General features: G+C 33.5%; 1 protein-coding gene across 1 annotated transcript in view; it reads left to right on the forward strand.

Moving 5' to 3' along the window:
* The first annotated feature begins 219 nt into the window (after positions 1 to 219).
* sli (slit guidance ligand) overlaps positions 220 to 24653 on the forward strand; it is a 134393-nt gene continuing 109959 nt past the window's right edge. Inside the window, exon 1 of the mRNA XM_090118310.1 lies at positions 220 to 341. The gene's annotated coding sequence lies outside the window, so the exon portion shown is untranslated. The remainder of the gene's footprint in view (positions 342 to 24653) is intronic.

Raw genomic sequence — 24653 nt, forward strand, 5'->3', positions numbered from 1 at the left:
CCGAGCACACGTGTCAGAAGTGAAACTTCTTTGGCAAGATTCAAAGATACCAAAATCTTCGCTTACTCCATGACGTGACGGTATTGCCATGCCGCGATCTCGAAATTTTACTCGCGCCCAAAGAAGTTTCACTGGAAAAAAACGGGAGATTATAATTCGTCACTCGGCAACACAGAGCGATCAACTGCTACCAAACAAAATTCCCAATGAACCACGATCAGTCCGCGCTTTACCGTTGTGAGCAAGTGTTGTGTCACACAGTTTCTGCCAAATAAATTTCTGTGTTTCTGTTTCTGTGTTTTGCATCTGTGTGTTGTTTATTTGTTTACTTGTGGACAAGGGTGAGTTGGGTTTTATTGTTTATTAGTTATCTATAATAGGTATTGAAAAAGCTTACGTAGAAAGCTCGTATCGATAAATTGCTTGTTAAGAAATATTATTTATATTTATTTCAAAATATTTATAGATAATAATTTACTAAATAAAATTACTATAAAATATGTTAATAACATAAAAATGAATATCGTAATGTGTAGAGTCATATTAGAGTAGAGTAGAGTCATATAGAGTTTTCAATCAATGTTATTTTTGTTTAAATACAAAAAGCAATTAGGTTGTAAATTTGTAATGTATTCCGTTAGACAAGGGCAGTCTTATCTCTAACGAGCAATCTCTGCCAGAATACCTGTGGGTAATTTAATTTTAAGTTTAACAATAGCAAAAAGGATTTGCTCTATTTTTTATATCATCACTGTTTTTTTTTAATTTTCCTTTATATTTGAAGATGTTTTATAAAACCGCGCTATCGTTGAAGTGGTTTCTTCCAGAAAACATATGAGAGAGACATTAAATTATGAGCCAAGAAGAATTTTTTTATTGTATAGAAATACTAGCTTACCGCCCGCGGCTTCGCCCGCTTTGACTAAAACCTAATATGTAAATTATACATAAACCTTCCTCTTGAATTACGCTATCTATTAAAAAAACCGCATCAAAATCCGTTGCGTAGTTTTAAAGATTTAAGCATACAAAGGGACATAGGGACAGAGAAAGTGACTGTGTTTTATACTATGTAGTGATTATTTTTAATTTAAACATATTTTTTATACAAGGAAAGAACTTCATTTTTAAACGCTCATAAAAATTAAGTCCCTTTTTAATTTCTTCTAAGAAAGTCATAATTCTTGGAATGTAATAGTTATTTAAAAAACATAATTTTAATACAATAAAATAGTTATAAATATTAAAATGAACTACAACCAGTAAACTATATTCAAATGTGAAAGCTGTGAACCTGTTTGTATACTTGTATATTGAAAACGCATGAACATATTGGGATGGAATTTGACACAGGTTCAGAGAAACATGACTTACAAAAAAAAATCAAAAATCATCATATTATATTATCTTATATCTACCTAGCTTGCATTAATAGGTACATAATTATTTATTATCAATGCATATTATAATATAGTATTTATAAGTATATATCTGTCTCTCTTCTTCGTGTAATTGCTGAATCGATTATGATGAAATTTCGCATTAAGATAACCACTCTAAATATAGCCTTTATAAACAGAATAATAATAACTTATTTTTAGCTTTCAAACGACAAGTGAATGATATAAGCTAAAATAAGTTAAGTTTAAGTGAGTGTTAAGTATGCGGGCGGATTCGGTTGAAGTGCTTTACTAAAAATAAACGATTAAAAATGTTTGTTTGTACGGTTCGAAATAGAATCTCTGGAACTAATGTATCGATTTTGAAGGAACTTTTTTGTTTGGCAGCTTTTTAGGTAAATCGATATTGATAATCAATACCTATGTTTATAAAAAAATGCTCAACTGATTTTGGTAAACTGTCCGCTCCATTGTCTTAGACGAAAATGTAAGCTAAAAGAATATTTTAGAATAATGAATAATAAGATATTATTAATACCAAAACATTAAATTCTCATTTCATGTGTTTGTTACGAAATTCCTCCTAAACAGCTGTGATTGATTTTAAGATGTTTTGTGTGTAAATTCGGTTGTGTCTGTGTGTCTATCTGCAAAAGTTTGTGAGGATGGATCTATCTATGTGTGTTTGTTTGTTACTCTTTCACGTAAATACAACTGAATCGATTACAATGAAATTTAGCACACATAATATAGAGGGTAACTTGGATTAACACATAGGATAGATTTTATTCCGGAAATCCCACGGGAACGGGAACTATGCAAGGGAAAAACGCGGACGAAGCCGCGGGCGGAAAGCTAGTAAGCGTAGTAAGTGTATTTCATCGACATTGACATTGTTTGAAGTTAAGGATTTACGCGAAGTTATTACTTAATAAATTAAATATGGAAGCCGCACAAGAAACTCGGATTATATTTGGCATAATCCGTTTACAGACAGACCTGCACTCCCATTTTATAGGTTTCCTTAAACATACATAAATTCATCTATTATAAATATTCCAGGACAATTTTCACACACGGCACGATCTGATCTCATACTAAGCTTTCGCTTGTGTTATGGAAACCAGATGGATGATAAACATACATATAATTTTAAGTAAATACTTATATAGATAATTAACACCCAGACACAAGGCAAACATCTATGTTCATCACTCAAATATTTGCCCCGGGTGGGAATCGAACCCACGACCTCTGGCTTGGAAGGCAGGGTCACAACCAACCAAGCCAACCGGTCAGTCAATGTGTTTTCTTTCCATCAGGACCTTCCTTGTTCCTTAACAAAAACGTTATTTTTTTATTATTTATAAATATGTAGACATAGACGGAAATAAAATTCTAGATATTTCGCTCTATCTAATCTCTGAAATGGCTGGAACGATTTTAATGAGGTCTTTACATAACGATAGCTTATGTTTTGTCTGTTTTCTTGCTCAGCTTTTCGTCGATACCGTTCATATCAACATATTTATTTTATTAGGGTATATTTAACAAAAAGGATCATTTGCTAAACCTTTTACATAATATAAAACAAAGTCGCTTTCTCTGTCCCTATGTCCCCTATGTATACTTAAATCTTTAAAACTACGCAACGGATTTTGATGCGGTTTTTTTAATATATAGAGCGGTTCTCGAGGAAGGTTTTAGATAGAGCGGGCGAAGCTGCGGGCAGAAAGTTAATTTGAAAATAAATAACTTATAATCACATTAAACAAACAAACACCAAATAACAAGAAAAACACCTAATTATCAAACCTCACCAAACTTTACCACGCTTCTCAAAACAAAGCTAGGTTCAAGTTTTCTTACTTAGTACACAAGTATTTGGAAGTAATCAAAAAGTAATTTACAAACGTCTGGAACAAAATATGGAAAGTGATAGAAAAAATATTGATTTTCAATTTTTCACATTTCCCGTCTAGACTGTGTGTTATCATAAATATTGTATTGTGTCGACATTGGTACTCAAACTCAAACTCAATGTCACACTCAAACTTAAACCTAACTTAAGCTTAAGTTAACGATAACTTAACGATTAAGCTTCTTAAGGTACTTATTATACTTAGATAATGCAATAATTTGTGCTATCGATATCGTTACTCAATTTCATACTCAAACTTAAACATAACTTAAGCTTCTAGTTAATTTTGACACTAATAATAATCATAACATAACATTGCATAGTATATATACCTTAGTACTATGCAATGCTAAAGTAATGAAATAATTAGTAGGTATTTTTGAGATCGCTTAAACTCAAACTCAATTTAACTTAAAGCTAACTTAAGCTGAACTTAACGATAAAGCATTCTAAGATGAATGTAATTGTAAAATTAGTTTATAAAATTTTGTTATATTTTCTTAAGAAAAAAAAAGTGTGCGTGTACTAGTGCACACACGTAAGAAGTGAAACTTCTTTATGACCTTATTTTTCAAAAAAATAATTAACTATACGCAACTTTACAGAAATACGTCGAATCACGCGTGGTAGGGATAAGAAAAAGATGGCGCGTAACGGAAAAATGTCACGCGTAACGAAAAAATGTTACACTAAATTTTTTTCCAACCCCGATAAAGAAGTTTCTCTTCAATGATAACAGAAAACTTTGCTAAACCAAAGCGTAAAAAACTACGATTTCCAACGAGTGAGCTTTAAAAAGATTAAAAATTCATAAAAGATAAAAATTATTTGATATTCCCACGATATCAATGAGTTATCAAATTGTTGAATAACGGCATAAGATTCGGGGATCCTCGCAAATTATCCTTAAAAGATAAGATAGCAGAATAACTCATCATTTGTATTTTAAAGATAAGCTTTTTAACCGACTTCAAAAAAAGGAGGAGGTTATCAATTCGGCCGGTATCCATACTAATGTTATAAATGCGAAAGTAACTCTGTCTGTCTGTTACTCAATCACGCCTTAACTACTGAACCAATTTGCATGAAATTTGGTATAGAGATATTTTGATACCCGAGAAAGGACATAGGCTACTTTTTATCCCGGGAAATAGGATAGGTTTCATCCCGGAAATCCCACGGGAACGGGAACTATGCGGGTTTTTCTTTGACTGCGCGGGCGAAGCTGCGGGTGGAAAGCTAGTATTTTATATGTACACAATACATATACATATCTAGTTATGGCCGTGCCAAGCGGTTTTACTCGGGTTGAATAGGTATAAATAAAAAATCATTTAATAAATTAATAATAATTTATTTTTCTCAAAACATATTACTACAGTTACAAAAAAGTACAATTAAACATAAATCAAGAGGACTGGTTTCTGCGATAGGCCGTAACATGTGTATGTCGTCAATCGTGGCCATTTCATGAAATGAGCAAATCTACGATATGGCCACGAAATATACACTTACCTATACTAGCTGTGTCAAGCGGCTTTACTCGCATTGCTCCGCTCCTGTTAATCTTAGTGTGATGATATATAGCTCGTAGCCTTCTTCCTTAAAGGGACTATCCAATACTGGAAGAATTTTTCAAAACGCACCCGTAGTTCCCGAGATACACAACCAACCAAACAAACAAATTCTTTAGCTCTATAATATTTTATTTTACCATAGGTATAGACTTTATAAATGAAAAAAAGAGCGTCTGTGCCGAGCACACGTGTCAGAAGTGAAACTTCTTTGGTAAAATTCAAAGATACTTAAGTCGTCGTCTTACTCCATGACGTGACGGTATTGCCATGACGCGACATTGAAATTTTACTCTCAACGCGAATAAAGAAGTTGTGGTTACTTTGAATCTTGCCCAAGAAGTTTCACTTCTGACACGTGTTCTGCACACACGCTCTTTTTTATTATTATACTAGCGGTCCGCCCCGGCTTCGCCCGTGGTACATATTTACGTTTTCTCTACATAAAAACCATCCTCGTACTTCAAGGAATATATTAAAAAAAGAATTATCGAAATTGGTTCAGCCGTTCTCGAGTTATGCGCTTACCAACACATTTTGCGATTCATTTTTATATATAAAGAAGATTAACATTGTCTAAGTTATTTTTTTAAACATTACCATCAACGAGACAAATCCATCATCTCTTATCTTCTAAAGCAATAAGAAAAACAATATTTTCATTTCATCGCATCTGCTCTATGGATTTGCACAGTATCGATAATATATGCAAATTGTATGCATCACTATTTGAGCGGCTTATCGCGGTGTTGCAGCGCACGGCTAGAGTTGTACTATGACTATCGATACTTTTTCTAATAACTTGATATGTTACATCTTGAAATCAGTTATTTTTTGTTTTAGTGATGAGTACATGAGTACACATTTATGTATTAGTGATCTAATAAAATATAAGCCAAGCTATCTAAGCTTCTACGCTGGTAAATAAAGTACATTCAAAGCGTGTAAGTTATTTTACCGGTATATGAATAAATTGAAATGGTTAAAAATAAAGTCCTGAGACTACTCCGTAAGGATTACAGTTTTAGTGATTTATCAAGCAATTTAAATCGATATTTCTATCGATATTCCCACACCACTAGCGAAGTTATCTGCAGTTCAGAGTATGTTAATAAGCCATCAGTCATGTTGTCCGTGTATTGCAATATACTGCTGGTTGTATACGATCTGGCTGATTGCTTATAATCAAAATCAAACTAAAAAAAATAATAATCACTTTTATCTTTATAAATAAATATTTTTTCAAAACCACTGATGTAGACAGAGAAATGTAAATGTTACCGAGAAAAATTAGCAAGACAGTCGAAAGATACTGTTTTAAAAAGATGTGCATAATCTAATCAAAATTTTAGTCTACTTTCAAAAATATCAAATAATTGCACGCCTCATAAGCGAAGCGTTGAGGTGGGTACTACTGTCACTTCGCGCAAAACATCTGATTTTTCAAACTTAAAATGTCTTTATGTATCATACATTGCACTTGTAAGATAATACATACACACACATATTAAGAAAAAACACTATTTTTAACATTCATGATATTTTTGATGTCATTTTTGTTATTTAAACTAGTTAAAAAACAGTTTAAAAAAGTTCTGTCTTGGACGTCCGTGTGTCTGTATGTGCGGAGGATTTTCTTGTTAACACGATAGCGACCGAAATACTTTACTAATCGAGTCTTTTTTTTTCTCTTACGCTTGAGTATGCTCAGGAATAGAACCCTTTCATTTTTCAGGGTCTGATTCGATGTGGTTTAATTGTTATTAAATAAACAAAAATAATAATTAATAAATAATTATTAAAAAAAATTATGAGGCGTTTTTGGCACTTTTGGATTTTCCAAATTATTATACATTTACTATCGATTTTTTTCGGTACAATTTCGGTATCCAATTTTATCATCAGCAGCATAATTTTGTTCCACTGCAGGGACATTGGTGAACCATTCACAGTTCCACCACGCTGGCCAAGTGCTGGCAGATGTCACATGTCTGACATTTTAGTTCTAAAACAATATTTTCATCACAATGCTTTCTAGTTTAGAACTATATATTTTGTAATATTCCTTCACCGATTCAACGTAGAGGTATAATTTATAATGAAAACATCAATTTTTGAAACATCGAAATTTCAATTGAATCCAGAGTCAAGCATTGTTTTGTATCAAGCTCATGCAAATTGAATGGTGTGTCATCACCACGCAAACTGTAATTAACTGATAAATTTATTAATTATTGTTTGTGTTCGCTTAACATATGTTATTGAATTTACATTTATAATTGTGATTTAATATATTTTATGTAGTTCTTGGCGTATGATTGAAAAAGAAAATGAAATATAGACAATTTTATAAACAACTAGCGGTCCGCCCCGGCTTCGCCCGTGGTACATATTTACGTTAAAAAAAGAATTATCGAAATCGGTTCAGCCATTCTCGAGTTATGCGCTTACCAACACATTTTGCGATTCATTTTTATATATAAGAAAGATGTATTTTTGGTAGAGTCAGTTCAATTGGCTTATAATTAAATTTTGTAGAGTGTGAATGTAATATGTAATACATACTGAATAGCTTCGTCTGTATGTAAACGACTGCTATACACTATTTTGATTTTTGACCCACTTTAAATGGACAGATTTAATTCAAACTTATCAAGGATCGGTGACAATACAAAAATTTCATGAGTGTACTGTGTAAAAGCGTGTTTTTTAGTTTCTTAAACTACTTATATTTAAATTTTATTGTTATATTTTCCGCTTTACTTTGCGTGATACTTAAAAAAAAATAAGTCATATGAATCATATGATGGATAAAGTTTATACACAAACATTTTCTAAAATGATAATTAAAATACGCCAATTTCGTAATCTTCTCCAAATATATCGTTGTGAGCCAGTCTTTTTAGATTTAAAATTAAATAGAGCCGTTATTTGTGTGAAAGTATTCTTTATGATAATGAGCGACCCCAAGCCGCGGGGACGGAATATAAGACACCAATTATTATTATTTTATGTTTATTAGAACTGTTTCTTCGTTTATTCTGTAGATTTTAGTTGGATATTTTATTTGGACTGATGAGGATGATATTCCATCACATATTCTAACAAAGTTCGAGGAAGGCTATAGGCTATATATCATTACGATAAAACCTGCAACAAGAGCTCGAGCGGAGCCACGCGGGTGAAACCGCGAAAGGCAGCTAGTACTAAATATAGCTTAATTGCACCCTTAATTAGCCTCTTAATTGTGACATGTATTAATAGGCAAGCAGGGACAATTTTGAGAACAGCTGAAATTGCTCCAACCACCGACCAACCGAGATTGTTCCAATATTGCCCCTGCGGTACGTGAGTAGCCGGCTTTATGATGAAACACTGCATCTACAGGCATAGTTTTATTTAATTTTAACTCGTACCGGCCACGATACGGGCGGTTGTTCACGGAACGCTCAAACAAACAACCTAACAGACCGATCGATACGTCAATATTTGTCGATAGTGGTGTGCTGTGTCGATACTTTCTTTTTGGATATTTTTATATCGATAATTTTATTAAAATTTTCCGTATCTAGGTAATTATACTTGTATTTTTAAGGGATATAAATTGATTGTGTTTAGTGTTTGTAAGATCGATTATTTAAATACTTTCACCAGGAAGCTATTTTCCATCCATCCAGGCTTTTTGCTTTAGAGCCTTAATGCTTGATCGCCGTAAAAAGTTTGTAAAATTTTAAATTTTTTCTAATTTAATAAGTTCCATTGCGTTGTCTACACGTTTGTTTTCTTCCTAAAATTTATTTCTTATATTAATTATTGTAAAAATATTTTTTGCTCTAGACCTAGAGCAATCACAACTGTCGATAAAAACTATCGATACATCCACGTGTGTCACATCACTAGTCAAGTGAAGAGCCAATAAACGCCGTGACAAGCTTATTAGCGCGACACTCGTGAGCGAACAAAAGTGGGCTGCTTTCAATGTGGCCTACACTTTATTAAAATCCTATCAATTATAATACTGCTGATATGTCCGTCATTGAGTTATTAAACTATTAAATTATTAATTAACTAGCTGTCCGCACGTGGCTTTGTCCAAAACTTAACAAATTACCTATCTTCGACTGAGAGTTGTGTTAAAATTAGTACAGCATCACAATTCACAGACACAGTTACGTAGATCATTAATATCTACATTTTATTTAGATTAAAATGCATTATCAAAAGTTATAAAAAATACAAAAATAAACATTTTATTGAGTCATTTTTGAAATAGATATTTCGATTTATGTAGAGCTAAAGGTTATTTTAAACTAGCTGTGCCTCGCGGTTTTACCCGCAGTGGTCCGCTCCTGTTGGTCTTAGCGCCATGATATATTGCCTATAGCCTTCCTCGATAAATGAGCTATCTAACACCGAAAGAATTTTTTAAATCGGACCAGTTGCTCCTGAGATTAGCGTGTTCAGACAATATTAGTAAGAGCTTTATAATATTAGTATAGATAAATTAAATAAGTTAACAATGAGTTAGGAAGGGAAATACATATAATATTCAATATAAAGTACAGAGTCGGGTCACGAACACAATTTCGCAACGAGCGACCGGTTTCAAAAGCCACGCTTACTGTAGCTTTGAGCTTATAGTTATATATTCTGTGCTTATAGTTTCTATACTAATATTATAAAGCTGAAGAGTTTGTTTGTTTGTTTGAACGTGCTAATCTCAGAAACTACTGGTCCGATTTGAAAAATTATTTTGGTGTTAGATAGCCCATTTAACGAGGAAGGCTATAGGCTACCTATATATCATCACGCTAAGACCGATAGGAGCGGAGCCATGCGGGTAAAACCGCGTGTCACAGCTAGTTAATAATATTACTAAGACTTTAGCTCATGGCTAAAATAGTTTTAACCTTTGTTGGATTAGAATAGAAGAATAGAAGAAATTATAGGAAATAATAACTTTCACATTTATTACATTACTATTGTGGGAAAATTTAAAAATAAACATTTTCTGACATACTTACAAATGTTCAAATAAATCATAAAATTTCACACAATTAGTTATTTGTTTTAAACATCACACATTAGCGGTTATGTGCTAAAATATACTAGCTATCCGCCCGCGGTTTCGCCCGCGTAGTTAAAGGAGAATTCCTATAGGAATAAGCTGTTTTGCTATTGTAAAAAGTAGGTTATATCACTGCCTAGCCTCCTATTTTCAGACATAAATCATATAAATTTATAAAGAATAGAAAAAATTCGATCACGAGGCGGGACTCGAACCCGCATCCTTTCGCGCCATTCCAGGGCGGATGCTTGACCAACTCAGCCAGTCGTGACCCGCTAGAGTGGCCACCCAGCGAGTAGCTGAGTTGGTTAGGCATCCGCCCCGGAATGGCGCGAAAGGATGCGGGTTCGAGTCCAGCCTCGTGATCGAATTTTTTCTATCTTTATAAATTTATATTTATAAAGCCTTGAATGCCGTAAAACCAAAAATATCAAACTCATATAAATCATATCAAAAATCGCCGTTGCGACGTGAAAGAAAGACTATTCGTCCCGCTTCCGTCCGCGCTGCTAACGCTTGTCCGGTTTATGGGATAAAAACAATTGAAAATTATAATACTATGTCACTCAGGAATAATGGAGCTTTCTGCATGTGAAATAATGTTCCTCAAAGTACAAATAATATGTAGTAAGTGATAGTGATGATAACATTATATTTTCTTGAAGTCGGTTTAAGAAAAAATTAAGAGCTCTTTGGTTTAACTTTAGTTTTAGTTTCTTAATCTTTGGTTAATTTTTATTAACATTTGAAATACAACTTTACATTCTATGCAGTCATGCAGTATCGACAGCTAGTGATGTCCCGATAGTGTTGTTTGCTTATCGATAGATGTGTTTATCGACAGCTACGTTGAAGGTCGGAGTTATCTGATGCGTAAATATTTGTATATTGTCGTCGAATTTTATGTTTGATTGTATGTCGTGTTATATAGAAATGGTGCACACTTTATTAGATGGTATAGACTAGCTTTTTTGGAGATTTTTGAAGTGAAAGTTCTTTAGGCGCGTTGAGAGTAAAATTACAAGGTCGCGTCATGGCAATACCGTCACGTCATGGATTAAGGCGACGATTTTGGTATCTTTGAATCTTGCCAAAGAAGTTTCACTTTTGATACATGTGCTCGGTACACACGCTCTTTTTTATTGATTTTTGTTTATTTAGTGTTGAGTAATTTTCTGTGTTCGACTAGAATTTACCATTCGACTGGGTGAACCGATTTTGATGATTATTTCTATGTTGGTTCCTCCCATGTGTCCCTTTTTAAATTTGGTCTAGCTTTGATAACGTGAAGGCGATTTTTCATAAAATTATTTACTAACATTTTATTGTTATTATTTTTATGCTTTTTATATTGCTCTCTGAATGAATAATATAAAAAATATTCAAATCGATACTAATATTATAAATGCGAAAGTAACTCTGTCTGTCTGTCTGTTACTCAATCACGCCTTAACTACTGAACCAATTTGCATGAAATTTGGTATAGAGATATTTTGATACCCGAGAAAGGACATAGGATAGGTTTTATCCCGGAAATCCTACGGGAACGGGTTTTTCTTTGAAAACGCGGGCGAAGCCGCGGGCGGAAAGCTAGTTTGTCATAATTAGACACATGGAAATACTTGACCCCAATGATTTAACCACAAAAAGGTTAACTGGAACAGCGAGTAAACCCATTAGTTTAATATCCCATAAATCTGGTCAACGATATCACGGCACGTTCACACGGATGCGACACGATATGTCGTATACGATAAAATGTCGTGTCGTGTATTGAATGAATGAATAAAGACTTTATTGTACACAGGTAATTAAAGACATAAAATGAAATAAACGTAAATTGCATTATAGGCGACCTAATGGCTACAGAGCCATCTCTTCCAGGTAACCTTGGTAAAATAATTTAGAATTTGCATTGTTTATACGTTGATTGGTCCGCCCCGGCTTCGCCCGTGGTACATGTTTCGCAATAAAAGGTAGCCTATGTCCTTTCTCGGGTATCAAAATATCTCCATATCAAATTTCATGCAAATTGGTTCAGTAGTTAAGGCGTGATTGAGTAACAGACAGACAGACAGAGTTATTTTCGCATTTATAATATTAGTATGGATTTCATATTAATGTATCAGAGATAAATTAATGGCACTGGTTTTTAAAAACGAATTAAACATTAGTTTTTAATTTATTCAATTATCGATTCCTTGACCAAAATAAAAACCACATGAACAAGTACAAGTTTTAATAAATACCTAGTTGTAATTATTTGCGAATTGAATTGAATTTTGTTAACATATACTTTGAAGTATACTATGTAGTAGCTTTCTGGTTTTATCAGTTGCGTAGTTTTAAAGATTTAAGCATACATAGGGACAGAGAAAGCGACTCTGTTTTATACTATGTAATGATACAAAATATAACTTAAATTATCGTACCGTCGTATTGTAAACGTTACACAAAGTATCGCGTGCTCCGATGCCTGTAATCCGTGTTTTTAGTATTTTACAAATTATTACTCTTGTTCTTTATTGATACTCCACCTAATTACCTACAATGTAGTATTAAGAATTGTTTTTAATCTGTATAATGTTTTATCACTACATAGTATAAAACAAAGTCGCTTTCTCTGTCCCTATGTATGCTTAAATCTTTAAAACTAAGCAACGGATTATGATGCGTTTTTTTTAATAGATAAGTTATTTCAAGAGGAAGGTTTTAGTATATAATTTATTATGTTTTAGACAAAGCGGGCGAAGCCGCGGGCGGAAAGCTAGTGAGGGAATATATTTATCAGTGCTTTCGCGGTTAAATTGGATTATAGTTTTGCTACTTTGGTTTTGAAAAGGAATATGTATTATTTTTTTTACTTACTGCTGATGGTGATAATTTTTAAATTACTTCATTACTTTGCTTAATATTATAACAATTTTATGGTATTCCAATGACAGACAGAAAGTCTATACAATAACAATTGTAGGGCGATAGACCCAGTGATGGGCTGCGTGGCTAGTGTTGGAGGGATTTGTTATAAAATTAAACTAAAATTGACACTAATTAATTTATTACTAAAATCACTGTTATACTTGTTTGTTACCAAACACTATTATACTTTTACTTGCTAATGTTTTACTGTTAATGCTATTGTTAATAATTGTTATATTATATGTTAATTATCCTGTTATGTTATGTTATATGTTTAATGTTTAACGCGTCGCGACGGTAATATGTTATTTGGTGGACTGCCTGAATTTATGTTAAACGCCGCCCGCGATACCTAGTATTTGCTGACTAGGCTGTTCGGTGGTCATTGCACCGAACAACAATGAAAGAATTTATATTTTTTGGTTTTATGGCATTCAAATGCTTTATAAATATAAATTTATAAAGAATAGAAAAAATTCGATCACGAGGCGGGACTCGAACCCGCATCCTTCGCGCCATTCCGGGGCGGATGCCTGACCAACTCAGCCACTCGTGACCCGCCAGAGCAATCGAATTTATTCTATTCTTTCAGTTTTATGTGTCTGAAGGGACACACCGCGCGCCATCTATTGAGATGATTAACAACCATTTCAACCAATATGAAGCACTTTTCAGTGAATACAATATTGTAACGATGGAACACGACCTTTTTTGTTGAATTTATATTTTTTGGTTTTATGGCATTCAAATGCTTTATAAATATAAATTTATAAAGAATAGAAAAAATTCGATCACGAGGCGGGACTCGAACCCGCATCCTTCGCGCCATTCCGGGGCGGATGCCTGACCAACTCAGCCACTCGTGACCCGCCAGAGCAATCGAATTTATTCTATTCTTTCAGTTTTATGTGTCTGAAGGGACACACCGCGCGCCATCTATTGAGATGATTAACAACCATTTCAACCAATATGAAGCACTTTTCAGTGAATACAATATTGTAACGATGGAACACGACCTTTTTTGTTGAATTTATATTTTTTGGTTTTATGGCATTCAAATGCTTTATAAATATAAATTTATAAAGAATAGAAAAAATTCGATCACGAGGCGGGACTCGAACCCGCATCCTTCGCGCCATTCCGGGGCGGATGCCTGACCAACTCAGCCACTCGTGACCCGCCAGAGCAATCGAATTTATTCTATTCTTTCAGTTTTATGTGTCTGAAGGGACACACCGCGCGCCATCTATTGAGATGACGCCTCGTGATCGAATTTTTTCTATTCTTTATAAATTTATATTTATAAAGCATTTGAATGCCATAAAACCAAAAAATATAAATTCAACAAAAAAGGTCGTGTTCCATCGTTACAATATTGTATTCACTGAAAAGTGCTTCATATTGGTTGAAATGGTTGTTAATCATCTCAATAGATGGCGCGCGGTGTGTCCCTTCAGACACATAAAACTGAAAGAATAGAATAAATTCGATTGCTCTGGCGGGTCACGAGTGGCTGAGTTGGTCAGGCATCCGCCCCGGAATGGCGCGAAGGATGCGGGTTCGAGTCCCGCCTCGTGATCGAATTTTTTCTATTCTTTATAAATTTATATTTATAAAGCATTTGAATGCCATAAAACCAAAAAATATAAATTCAACAAAAAAGGTCGTGTTCCATCGTTACAATATTGTATTCACTGAAAAGTGCTTCATATTGGTTGAAATGGTTGTTAATCATCTCAATAGATGGCGCGCGGTGTGTCCCTTCAGACACATAAAACTGAAAGAATAGAATAAATTCGATTGCTCTGGCGGGTCACGAGTGGCTGAGTTGGTCAGGCATCCGCCCCGGAATGGCGCGAAGGATGCGGGTTCGAGTCCCGCCTCGTGATCGAATTTTTTCTATTCTTTATAAATTTATATTTATAAAGCATTTGAATGCCATAAAACCAAAAAATATAAATTCAACAAAAAAGGTCGTGTTCCATCGTTACAATATTGTATTCACTGAAAAGTGCTTCATATTGGTTGAAATGGTTGTTAATCATCTCAATAGATGGCGCGCGGTGTGTCCCTTCAGACACATAAAACTGAAAGAATAGAATAAATTCGATTGCTCTGGCGGGTCACGAGTGGCTGAGTTGGTCAGGCATCCGCCCCGGAATGGCGCGAAGGATGCGGGTTCGAGTCCCGCCTCGTGATCGAATTTTTTCTATTCTTTATAAATTTATATTTATAAAGCATTTGAATGCCATAAAACCAAAAAATATAAATTCAACAAAAAAGGTCGTGTTCCATCGTTACAATATTGTATTCACTGAAAAGTGCTTCATATTGGTTGAAATGGTTGTTAATCATCTCAATAGATGGCGCGCGGTGTGTCCCTTCAGACACATAAAACTGAAAGAATAGAATAAATTCGATTGCTCTGGCGGGTCACGAGTGGCTGAGTTGGTCAGGCATCCGCCCCGGAATGGCGCGAAGGATGCGGGTTCGAGTCCCGCCTCGTGATCGAATTTTTTCTATTCTTTATAAATTTATATTTATAAAGCATTTGAATGCCATAAAACCAAAAAATATAAATTCAACAAAAAAGGTCGTGTTCCATCGTTACAATATTGTATTCACTGAAAAGTGCTTCATATTGGTTGAAATGGTTGTTAATCATCTCAATAGATGGCGCGCGGTGTGTCCCTTCAGACACATAAAACTGAAACAGCTGTACAAATAAAAACTTGCTTATTCAAACCTTATGCAATGCATAGATATGATAAGAATAAATAAAGAATAAGGATGTCATAATTTCTTACAAATAAATTTGGAATAACGTCGATGTATCTATGCTCACGCTATGCAATAGGCGCAAAGCGGCAACGTCGCAATTCATTCACAAAATTATGAAAAACATTGAAATTGTCTACGGTTAAGCCTTGATGCTGTCATTTTGCTGACGCTCGTTTGACTTCGTCGAATTTGTTGTGAAGTTTCATCATACGATGTTCTGTTTATTTATTTTTTAAATATTTATTGGAAATAATTTAAATATATCATTAAATATGCAAGCAAATGAAAGATAACGCTATCCAATATCTGGAGAACAGAAGATAAACCCACCTTGAGATAGAGAGTTGCCAAATAACTGGTACTCAAAACATACAACTCCAGGCTTAGCAGATTTATATTTTCAACGAAAGTGTATATTATTGTGATAAGTTTAGAAATAAGTTTTATGTATGTATGGTTCGGCGCATGTTGTAAATAAATAAATCATTATAAATATCAAAAGGGCTTTTCATAATTTCGTATATTTTGACATTTCATACAAAATTTTCCATTTCAATAGGTACGTAATGAAATTATTAATTTGCTCAACTTTTTCTACTTCTAGTATTACTCTCATTGCTATTATCTCAAATTTAGATTGAAAATTGCTTCTAAAACTTGTAAAACACAGCACAATGTACTAAAAGATATGTTATAACTCGGTTATGTCAGACTTATACTAGGGTGGTAGCCGGAATAAGGACGGAATAGCATTAGTATGAATACTTATTACGAAGTTATACTAGGTTACATTTATTTCGTGTTTATTTGTATGATTTTTCCTTATTCTTAGTTTATTCTTTGCATAAAATGTTATAACTCGTTTATTTGTACGGCTGAAAGAATAGAATAAATTCGATTGCTCTGGCGGGTCACGAGTGGCTGAGTTGGTCAGGCATCCGCCCCGGAATGGCGCGAAGGATGCGGGTTCGAGTCCCGCCTCGTGATCGAATTTTTTCTATTCTTTATAAATTTATAACAATGAAAGAAATAATTGTAAAACCAATTTGTAAAAGATATTATCCCATGTAATATTGCACGCCTCATAAGCGAAGCGTTGAGGTGGGTACTACTGTCACTTCGCGCAAAACATCTGATTTTTCAAACTTAAAATGTCTTTATGTATCATACATTGCACTTGTAAGATAATACATACACACACATATTAAGAAAAAACACTATTTTTAACGTTCATGATATTTTTGATGTCATTTTTGTTATTTAAACTAGTTAAAAAACAGTTGAAAAAGTTCTGTCTTGGACGTCCGTGTGTCTGTATGTGCGGATCCTTTTTCTTGTTAACACGATAGCGACCGAAATACTTTACTAATCGAGTCTTTTTTTTTCTCTTACGCTTGAGTATGCTCAGGAATAGAACCCTTTCATTTTTCAGGGTCTGATTCGATGTGGTTTAATTGTTATTAAATAAACAAAAATAATAATTAATAAATATTTATTAAAAAAAAATTATGAGGCGTGCACTTTTGGATTTTCCAAATTATTTTTTACATATAATTGAGAAATTATGACTAATATCGAACTTAAGTCAGTGAAAGTAGGTACTATGTAGTATATGTTATTGAATTTTAGTGACATATTTAAAGCTCAAATGGAACTGGGCTGGACATGTTTGCCGGATGTCCGAAGAGTTGTGGACAAAAATCACCACTATGTGGATCCCCGACAATGGAAAAAGGCTGCGTGGAAGGCCCAAAATCAGATGGCGCGACGAACTGGACTCTCATTGCAAGGAATGGGCTAAAATTGCTCACAATAGGAAGACATGGACGAAGGGAAGAGAGGCCTTTGCCCAGCAGTGGGACAGCCATGGCTGAATAATAAATAATAATAAAAAATTTAAAACAAGTTTTCTGTTATGTATTCACACATGTTTAAATTATAGGCAGTTATATTGTTAAATGAGCTATGAAAGATTTCTGAAAATGCATTTCGGAAGATACAATAAAAAGTATATCAATTCTTACCGAATACAAAGTACGATTTCGTTTACAAGGACCTTTAATTGGATTTTATCTTATCAAAGAATTTAAGGAAGCCTTCTACATCTTTAATCAGTAAATTATCTGGAAATATAATCATAATTTATCCTTAATTACGTAGAAGCTGTTTAGTGCGAGATTTATAGCGATACATTCGATTGTGGTCACATATCTTTTTATGTTTTTTAATGATATATCGCTGAGGGGTGCTGCAGGGTTACATTCTTGGTCCTATACTATTAATTACATTTGGTTTTGATATAATTTATAGTTGTTTCATCAGATGTGTATCTTAATTGGTTTGGTTAGTTGTAAAGGTTGCTTCATGCTGATTAAAAGATAATAAAAACTCATCGGCGTGTATTTGATTAGTAATGAATGGGCGGTTCTATTGGAGTTTGTATTTATCATATAATCTTATGCGTTTTTTTTCTCTTTTGCTGTTTTTTAAGTCTTTTAACTTTATAGACTTTAATCTTTATAAGATGGATGGAATTGCTAGCGTAAGCTACTATTAAGTATACTGTGGAATTGCTTAAGTAAGAGGTAATTTCCTATCATACCTGAGATTTAGCATTTAACTTGTTACATTTTGGTGCGTTATTGTTATCTGAATTGATGTTTGCTGAAATATCATTTCTTTTAATAAATTTAACGTATGTCTCTTCATTTTCATTCATTTTCAAGAAGCAGTTCTTATTTATATAATACATTGTAACCTTGCTCAATTTTCTGTTTCACGTGTTTTATAATGCTATAAGTACGTGGAATTCCTTTTAATTGATGTCTTAGATTTATTATTATGTAACTATTGTAATAATAGCTGTAAGGAATCAGAAAAAATAATACATAATGTCCCACACTCCAGAAAACTATGGTTCGTCACCAAAAATACAGTCGAATGAAAACCTCTTTTTTTGAAGTCGGTTAAAAAAGGAAAAGTGTGCCGTAAGATAACATTAAACCCTGCGCAGATTGGGGCTTGTGTTTAATTGTTTTGCGAGACAAAGGAAACTTGTAATATTCAACATGTCATGTAGGGCTGCCAACTAGCTATTTATTTATGTAGTACATTGTTTGTAGCGTTATTTATGTGGTAAGAAAGTGTAATATAGTTATAAATATAAATGTTGTAAATCACTTCTGTGTTGGCTGAACCAGTGTATTTTTACGAGATGTAATATATATATATATATATATATATATCACTATCATCACTATCACTACATAGTATAAAACAAAGTCGCTTTCTCTGTCCCTATGTCCCTATGTCCCTTTGTTTGCTTAAATCTTTAAAACTACGCAACGGATTTTGATGCGGTTTTTTTTAATAGATAAAGTGATTCAAGAGGAAGGTTTTAGTATATAATTTATTAGGTTTTAGACAAAGACATGGGTTCAAATCCCGCCCCACGATCAAAATTTCTAATTTCCAAAACCCTTAGTTATAAATAAAAACTCCAGGTAGCAGCCCTGTGCATTGACAGCTAATTAGGCAGTCCCGTTGAGACGGTGTTTGCGTTCCGGAGGTGGGACGAACATACATACCTTTGACCAGGTTATTCATATTTTCATTAGACATGATGAAATAAGATATCTTTTAAACTTTCTTACTATTGACACTAATTTAACTGATTGACTGTGTTTAAAATATGTTAAACCAAGGCATGGGTGGGCATCTACTAATACTCTAGCACGATTTATTAGAAGTGTATGTATATCATTTTCCCAAAAATATTGTTAAAAGAACTTAAAAAAAAAAAAAAAATTATTTTATCTAATAAAAATTAATATAATTCATAATAAGTACTGACATATTAACTAGAATAAAATTTGTATTGTTACTAACCTAGGATAAGAATATTGTTACTAACAAGTGGACCAAGGATGTTCAATAAATAAATGAATTATTAAATAAATGAATTATTATTATTATTAAAAACTAGCCTTTTTATAAAATTACTGTATTGTCATCCATTCTTGATAAGTGTACAAAGTTTTGATTAAATCTGTCCATTGAAAATCGGTTAAAATCGAGTCTAAATGAGCCGGTTACATACATATATATACAAATATATAGATGAAGCTAAAATAAAAATCGTGTTAAAATGTAATCTCACAAAAAAATCACACTATCTTTTTATTTTATTTCTCTATAGATGAAAATAGAACAATTTTTTATATAACTGAAATTCCGAAAACTGTATCCAGTAAGAAAATACGATTATTTATTCTGGCTACGGTGTGTTGTTTCAAACTAAATATAATATCAATGGGGAGGAAACGGGAACTACTCAGTGACGAGAGATCTCTTTAAGATGAGTAAATGCTTCTTTTCCAAACATACAACAGAATTTATTAAACCCATATAGTAGGAGAGCCCGTGGGAGATCGTCCTTCACCGATCTGATAACCAGATGAGACGTATTTTTTATTAAATATTTTTTATAAACAATAAACAAATCTTAATATATAGGTATAAATCTCGTGTCACAATGTTTGTCCTCAATGGACTCCTAAACCACTTAACCGATTATAATAAAATTCGCACACCATGTGCAGTTCGATCCAACTTGAGAGATAGGATAGTTTAAACATGTAGGTACCAAGGGCGAAGCCGGGGCGGACCACTAGTAGACATTAAATTATAGAGCGTTCAAGGTACAAGAACTTAAGTTAGAGAACATGCGTTAATGTAGTTAGCTTATAATTCTCTTACTATATACTCTTACTAGCTTACGGCCCGCGGCTTCGCCCGCTTTGTCTAAAACCTAATAAATTATATACTAAAACCTTCTTCTTGAATCACTCTATCTATTAAAAAAAACCGCATCAAAATCCGTTGCGTAGTTTTAAAGATTTAAGCATACATAGGGACAGAGAAAGCGACTTTGTTTTATACTATGTAGTGATAATTGGTCTAAGTTTCGATAAATGGGGTATATTATATCATTGAAAGAATTTTTCAAATTCAAATTCAAATTCAAATTCAAAATTTATTTATTGTGTCACAGGTATTATGGGATATTAGTTATTACATTAGGTGATCCGCTGTGATCTGCCATGTGGCGTACAATTACTAATTTGTCCCGTAGTTCCTGATTAGCGCGCTCAGTTTAGGACACTCCATTTGGCAAGGATTAAAAAAAAACGCATATATTATGTATAATGAATTAGCTCTACATGTAAGTTTGTATGTAACTGACACCTAGATTTAATTTTTTCTCACTTATCAGAAATATTTAATTCAAACTTTGTACACTTATCACAGATCGATGTCAATACAATAATTTCATGAGTCTAAGCGTATTTTTTAACTATTTTAATTATTTTAACTTCATTTTTTAACCAGTTACCTAACATCTAATTGACCTGGTTAGCCCAAGTTCCCAGCTGTCAGACACATCTCACTGCTTCCCGAGAGACGAATTATCGAGTAGATAATAATTAAGTTAACAGAAACACTGTTAAGTAGCTGCAGCGATACGCGCGGACGCGATTTGGATGTGTGGGCGTGTCGTTCAATCTTTTATGATTTTAACTTCGGTTTTGAATGAAAATTAAACAAATGTCTTGCGACAATTTTTAGAATTGTTATAGGTATAGGCTATATTATATGAACCACGAGCGGACCGTTTATACATGTCATTTATCCTAGCTCCACTCGCGATGACACGGGATTAAAACAAAAATAAAACATCGTTTTTGTAACTGTTAAATAACGTGGCTTTCTGTCGATGAAAGATTTTCCGAAATCGCTTCAGTAGTTTCGGAGTTATTTGGTACAAAAAAAAGAGTTAAAATGATTTGTTTTGTATTGCTTTAGGACATCTATATAAATAATATTATGTATAATGCAACAAAATTAATTGTTTGTTTTGTTTGAGTTATTTCAGATTTTTTGGACATTTTGAAATAAATTCATACATTTAAATTTGTATATTTATCAGTTAAAATATTTTTTTATCTGACCCTACTCATTCTGTCAAGTCGGTTAAGTTGTTGTTTTCACTTGAATAAGTTTAAGGATTAAGTAACTTAAGCAGTGAGGAATGTGTAGAAAAAATGTAAGTTGAGCCTTTTTTGGTATTTGATTGTCATGTTTTTAACTCAATTTGATACTTATGTGATGAAAAAAAATCTAATTTTTTCTAGTGAAGGTGATATTCGATTTCTGAGTCGTGGTCGATTTATTCTTTCAAATTGTATATATTAGGTACACTTAATCGTACCAAAATTTGCAAATTTATTAACAAGTTTATTTCCTCGATCCCTTTAAACGGCTGAACTAATTTTGATGAATTTTTCCAAATTAATACATCTTCTATTTTCCAACACTAGAGTTATCGTCTATAATATATAAAAATGTATGTTTATTACGTCATGTGCTACTACGAAATGGCTAAACAGATTTTGATGAAATTTACCATACTGATAGACCACAAAAAAGCACCTGTGTTTTGGACAAAGGCCGCCAACACATCTGCGAGTCCCCCCCAGTGTTGCCCTCATGCTAAATAGATGAAATGAGATTAGTGTTTGAACCGGTTTCAACCCATATATTAGGGTTGCCAGCTCTGTAAAATTATAGTATTGAGAAAAAAATATTACCAGATTCGAAATTCACTGAGAGAAGGAAAAAATCAGTCAACATCGTCATTTTTTTCAACTCATATTATAATATCAATTTAAAGTCTGAAAATTAGCTCTTTTCGTATTATTTATACTACATACCTATGTATTATTAAAAATACAATAATCACACCACTTTTAAGATTTTTTTTGGGTGCACTTACCTATTTGGTCTAAAAATAGGTCTTATAACAATTTTTAAGTGATCCGGAAAATGTATGATCCACAGGTATATCTGTAAAAATAAGTTTAACGTATTCAACTTTTATTTTTATAATTTCTCCTTGTAACAGCCCTACTGCTGACCCCTAGCAATTAGTAAAGGGATCGGACCTCGGTAGAGAACACGCTTCTACGAATATACCATAGCGTGACGTTTATAAAAAATTTTATAAAAAAATCTGTAAGTATTCTTTTTTTTCCTTAAAACAAATGAAAGTTCGGATCTTCATTATTTTTTGTCACTAGCTGTGCTCCGCGGTTTTACCCGCATTGCTCCGCTCCTATTGGTCTTAGCTTGATGATATATAGCCTACTAGTGGTCCGCCCCGGCTTCGCCCGTGGTACATATTTCGCAATAAAAGGTAGCCTATGTCCTTTCTCAGGTATCAAAATATCTCCATACCAAATTTCATGCAAATTGGTTCAGTAGTTTAGGCGTGATTGAGTAACAGACAGACAGACAGAGTTACTTTCGCATTTATAATATTAGTATGGATTGCCTGCCTCGATAAATGGGCTATTTAACACCGAAAGAATTTTTGAAATCGGACCAGTATAGCTTCTGAGTTTAGCGCGTTCAAACAAACAAACAAATTCTTCAGCTTTATAATATTAGTATAGATTTGAAGCCTATTTTAAGTACATAGTCACTTTAGATTTTTTTAGTATGTCTTGTAGCATTTGTTATCTTATATATAAAATTCTCGTGTCACAATGTTAGTCTGCATACTCCTTCGAAACGGGTGGACCGATTCTCATGAAATTTTCTGTGCATATCGGGTAAGTCTGAGAATCGGCCAACATCTATTTTTCATATGTACCACGGGCGAAGCCGGGGCGGACCGCTAGTAATATTATAAAAGAAACTCCACATGTACAGTAGGCTATATATCATTACGCTACGACCAACAGGAGTGGAGCCACGGGGGTAAAACCGCGCGGAGCAGCTAGTTTTTTAATAAAATCTATCCGTTTAAAGTGCAACAAAATCGAGTCTAAAACACATAAAAAATACAGGTGAAACTAGTAAAAGCGTTTTAAAACTGAAAAATAGATTTTTATCATTTAATCAATGTTGACCTCTTTCAGACCCTAAAGTGCGTTGTTTGCGCTAAAAATCTAAAATCAACCCTCGACCGTCACTGGGTGAGGGGACTGACCAGTGCAGTGGAATGTGGGGAGCTATATACATTTTATCTATACTAACACTAGCGGTCCGCCCCGGCTTCGCCCGTGGTACATATGAAAAATAGATGTTGGCCGATTCTCAGACTTACCCGATATGCACAGAAAATTTCATGAGAATCGGTCCACCCGTTTCGGAGGAGTATGCAGACTAACATTGTGACACGAGAATTTTATATATATAAGAGAAGAGACTAGCGGTCCGCCCCGGCTTCGCCCGTGGTACATATTTCGCAATAAAAGGTTGCCTATGTTCTTTCTCAGGGTCTAAAGATTATCTGTGCCAAATTTCATCAAAATCGGTCTAGTAGTTTATGCGTGCAAACCATACATACATACATACATACATACATACATACATACAAACCTTTCCTCTTTATAATATTAGTATAGATTATAAAGTTGAAGAGTTTGTTTGTTTGAACGCGCTAATCTCTTAAATTGAAAAATTCTTTCGGTGTTAGTTAGCCCATTTATTGAGGAAGGCTATAGGTTACATATCATCTCGCTAAGACCAAGAGGAGTGGGTGAAACCGCGGGGCACAGCTAGTCAGATATAAGTCAGTAAGTAGTTCCTGAGATTAGCGCGTTCAAACAAACAAACTCTTCAGCTTTGTAATACATATTATAGTAGAGCCATTTTAATAGGCAACATTTGACAGTTCAACAAAATTCAACAACGTAACCTAGTAACGACAACATAGAATAACATGATATTTCGTTTTGTTAGAACTGCACATTTGCTTAACTTTTTTCAATTACGATTACATATTTATTATAATAATGACCGATATAAGTAATTTTAGGATTTGATTTTACTGATAAACCATTCTAAACATAATAAACAATTTCTGATTTAAAGAACTGACGTCGCTACAATTTTGTGTCAATAAACCTTTTTTCTTTTTAAAT

The sequence above is a fragment of the Colias eurytheme genome, chromosome 29 (assembly GCF_061535395.1).
Source record: "Colias eurytheme isolate Ceu_HAF_F1 chromosome 29, ilColEury1 Martin Lab GWU primary, whole genome shotgun sequence".
NCBI lineage: Eukaryota > Metazoa > Arthropoda > Insecta > Lepidoptera > Pieridae > Colias > Colias eurytheme.